General features: G+C 41.1%; 1 long non-coding RNA gene across 1 annotated transcript; it reads right to left on the bottom strand.

Annotated features, from left to right (window-relative positions):
- Positions 1 to 1,441: 1,441 nt before the first annotated feature.
- Positions 1,442 to 3,755, bottom strand: LOC106532260 (uncharacterized). The gene is made up of 3 exons (XR_001312043.1): positions 3,399 to 3,755; positions 1,751 to 1,873; positions 1,442 to 1,680 (listed from the first exon to the last, which is right to left on the bottom strand). It is a non-coding gene; the product is annotated as an uncharacterized LOC106532260 (long non-coding RNA).
- Positions 3,756 to 3,960: the final 205 nt, after the last annotated feature.

Genomic DNA, 3,960 nt, shown 5'->3' with positions numbered 1-3,960 from the left:
TTTAAACTAGCGATCATGTGAGCAGCTGTATGCTTTTATTTTTTTCTGTCAGGCTGTCGGAGCGCTCCTCCTCCTCTGTCACAGATAATCTGTACTGCTGGTGTGGGGTGAAAATCCTCCACCTCAGACGTTCAGAGATGAAACTGTCTGCGATACTGTGGTCACTTTCCATGTAGCATCAATTATGCTAATGCTGGCTGTCACGTTCTCTCGTCCTGGCCACACCTCCGCTCTCTGTTTCTGTTCCATGACCAGGACCAAAACTGCACTGCTCTTCCTGAATCTGAGATTCGACCATTCGACGGACCCTCCTCTCCAGGACCCCTGATGCTTTTAAACCACCTCAGTGACCTCGGCACCAGAGATTGTATGTAGAGTCCGACCCAAGGTCCTCAGGCTCTGTTTCCTCATGGGAAGACTTGTCTGTAGGATTGAGGAGGTCTTCAAGGTATTCCGCCCACCGACCCTCAACGTCCCGAGTTGAGGTCAGCAGTGCACCATCCCCACCATAAACAGTTTTGGTGGCAAACTGCTTTCCTCCCCCTTAGGTGCCGGATGGTGGACCAGATTCGCCTCAAAGCCATATGGAAGTCTTTTTCCATGGCCTCTCCAAACTCCTACTGCACCCGTTTTTGTCTCAGCAACTACCCGAGCTGCAATCTGCTTGGACTGCCGATACCTACCAGCTTCTTCCGGAGTCCAACAGGTCAAAAAGACTCGATAGGACTCCTTCAGCCTGACAGCATCCCTCACCTACCCTGTCATCATGGAAATTGAATATATATACTGTATGTGGACAATATGTAAAATCTAATGTAATATGGACAATGCAAAATCAAGCTCTGCGTCCAGATTGTGCAATCCTTTCAACCACACTCTGTCTCCACTTGTATTGCGCAATCCCCGCTGCAGGTTTTGCAGTGAGAGCAAAATATATCGCCAGTAAAATGTGTGTCATGAAACGTTACTTTTTACAAAACATAATTTGTTTAGAACAATCAGAAATGTTAGCTTGCCAAAATAAACTAGATGTCACATTCTCTCGTCCTGGCCACACCTCTTTGCTCACCACACCTCCTCCTACACACGCCCCCCTCCTCTCTCCTGTAATGTCCACTGTAGGCATTTTTTTAATATTGCCTTGGGGCAGAGTTATCCTTGTACGGGGGGGGGTAAAGATACACTTTAAAGGTAATTTTCATGAGCCTTATACATAATCTGCAAGATATAATCAACTAACTCATAAAATTTTAATAATTTCAATTTAGAAAATAATATGTTCGATGGATGACAGTAATGTTTTCTGGTGATAATTATGACGGCTCTTTTCTATTAAGATTTGTTTAAGTAAGTACCCAGTTTCAGTCTCAGCAGATAATGAACTCAGGCAAACACAAAAGTAAAAAGGTAAGTGATTTTATTTACAGTGATGATCCCAGGGTTTAGAGTTTCCAAGGAGGAGGCTTGGCATGGAAGGGAGGGTGTAGACACCAAGATGAAGTTTGGTTCCACAGATATTCTGGCTTTGGTTTGTTGTTTTGCAGGTGGAATGTGTTGGAGAGAGTGACAGGCGGAGGACTTTCGGGGGTGATTCCAAAGAGAGCTTACAGCAAGGCTTGTTTCTGAAGATCCGTCAGGAGAGGTTCTGACTTCAGAAACTCAGAGGTCTTAACGAGGAATCTGCACACAGGGGAAAAACACTTTAAGCATAGAAACTCAAGGAGAGTATATGCAGCTGTAGAAACAGTACCAAAGGTAATTGAATTTTCCAGCGTTGGATGGATCTCTGCAGCCAGCTTAAATAGAGGCACACCTCATCAGCTGAACTGCGTCCAGGTGAGTCCATCAAGTCTCTGCCCACAGTCATTTGATACTGCAAACAACCAATTAAGCACAGCAACAACCATAATCTTCACACTTTTCTGTAAAATAAAAATAGGATTTGTGATTGTTTTGCATGCTTTACCCCAGACGTCAAGACAGTAAATCATGTGAGGAAAAATATTGCTTTATACAATATAAACAGTGCTTTCTCATTAAATAACTCCCTTACTTTGTATAATACTGCAATGGATTTGGCTATTTTTGTTTTTAAATGGTTTATGTGAGATTTCCATGTCAACTTTTCATCAATAATGACACAAAAACTTCACTTCACTGACTACAAATCTCAACATCATCAATTCTAAATGGAACATCAACAGTTCTCTTTTTTGCTAAATATCATATAATTAGTTTTATCCTAATTTAGTGACAATTTATTAAGTTTAAACCAGCTTTGTATTTTTACAAAATTTGTTTGCATTATTTCAATCATCCATTGTATATCATTATTCAAACAAAAAAGTGGTGTCTGCAAATAAAACAAATTTAAACACCCCTGACACATTAACCAGATCATTTAGGGTGTATTCAGACCAGGAAAGTCCTTTGGTCCAATTGTTAGGTCCGGACCAAAAATGGACTTTTTTTTTCGTTTGGTGCGGTTTGCATTCACATTGTGCCTTTTTTTTGCAAATGAACTATAACTTGTAAACAAAGCCATCAGGCTGACGATCATTGCTCCCATTGGACAAAAAAAGGACGGGGGCGGGACTGAGCCACAGATCCAGAAGAAAACAAGAAAGTCCTGCATGCTGCGGTTCTGGTGCGCACATTTTTGCTGATTGTACAACTGCAATAGCATTTAAAATGTCAGAAGCAGCTAATTTAATGGTGGTTCCGTGATGATATTCTAATTTTGGAGCGGCGTCAGTAAATGTGTCCCGCAACCTAAAGGAGACGAGGTGCTCTGTGTGTTCTGACCCACTACATGCTGCAGCAGAGCTGCTAACAGGAGACGACTGTAGTGATATGCTTTGTTGTCGATGTAATGGACGATTGCTAAATCATAAATACCTCGTAGCTATTAGCATAATAAAGGGGGCACCACCTGATAATTCAGGAAATTAATTTATAGATTTAAGTCAGTCTCAATTACTGAGTAGTGAATTCTACCATTTTCAAGAGCGAAACCCAATAAATCRCACACAGACGGACGAAAGTTTCAAAATATACCCTATATTAAGATGATCCAGAGATAACAATACAACAGATTATTTGGGCAGACAGAGAACATTATCATCAAAGCCTTGAGGTTTAATAATAAACATTGATGTCATTCCATAATAACTCTAGCATCCTTCACCTGAATCACTTAACTAATCTACACTAACAAAATTATAAGGAACTTGAAGGTTAATAAAATAAATTGTTAATTCATCTATATAAGTGGGGACATGAATTATGCGTGAAATAAACTCGCCAAACCTTTTCCAATACTAACTTACTGATCCAGAAACTTCACCACCACTTCAGCTGAGCCACCACCATCAACAGAGAAGCTCTACTTTTCCTACCGCTTTGAAGAGTTGTCCGCTGTCCCTGGGTACCGACAGGTCCAAGCGAGGTTGAATAACCGGTACCGCTCGGTCTCAGAGTGGGGTCCCTTGCGGGTACAGTTCGGACGCAACAAGAAGCGGCTTAGGCGACTCCAAGCTGGAACCAGGGTCTGCTTCTGAACTCTCGTTGATTGAGAAAGTTCTGATCGAGCTCGCCTCCTGCATGAATCCAGTCCCTCGTTATAAAGAAGAATCAACAACTTTGAAGTTACAAAATAAAATGAAAATAAAAATGAAAATGAAAATAAAATAAAATTATCCCCTGAGGGAAACTGAAGCTAATACTTCACTTCCTCATCTCTCCTTCCTTTTTTCCTTCTTCTGACTGACTTGCTGCTAAACCTAGTCTCTATTATCCTGGCTCTGAAACTCATGATTGGCTGAGAATGGTCACATGAMTTGTCTTCTTACCYGGTCTGTCACCACTGAAATTGATTACAAACACACAGAAATAAGATTGCTTGTGAAGTGATTAACAGTACATTGTTTCACATGATTGAGTCACGTAGAACATACAATA

Source organism: Austrofundulus limnaeus, unplaced genomic scaffold (assembly GCF_001266775.1).
Source record: "Austrofundulus limnaeus strain Quisiro unplaced genomic scaffold, Austrofundulus_limnaeus-1.0 Scaffold739, whole genome shotgun sequence".
NCBI lineage: Eukaryota > Metazoa > Chordata > Actinopteri > Cyprinodontiformes > Rivulidae > Austrofundulus > Austrofundulus limnaeus.
The sequence above is the reverse complement of the archived record's forward strand: the minus strand, read 5'-3'. Positions and strand labels throughout refer to the sequence as shown.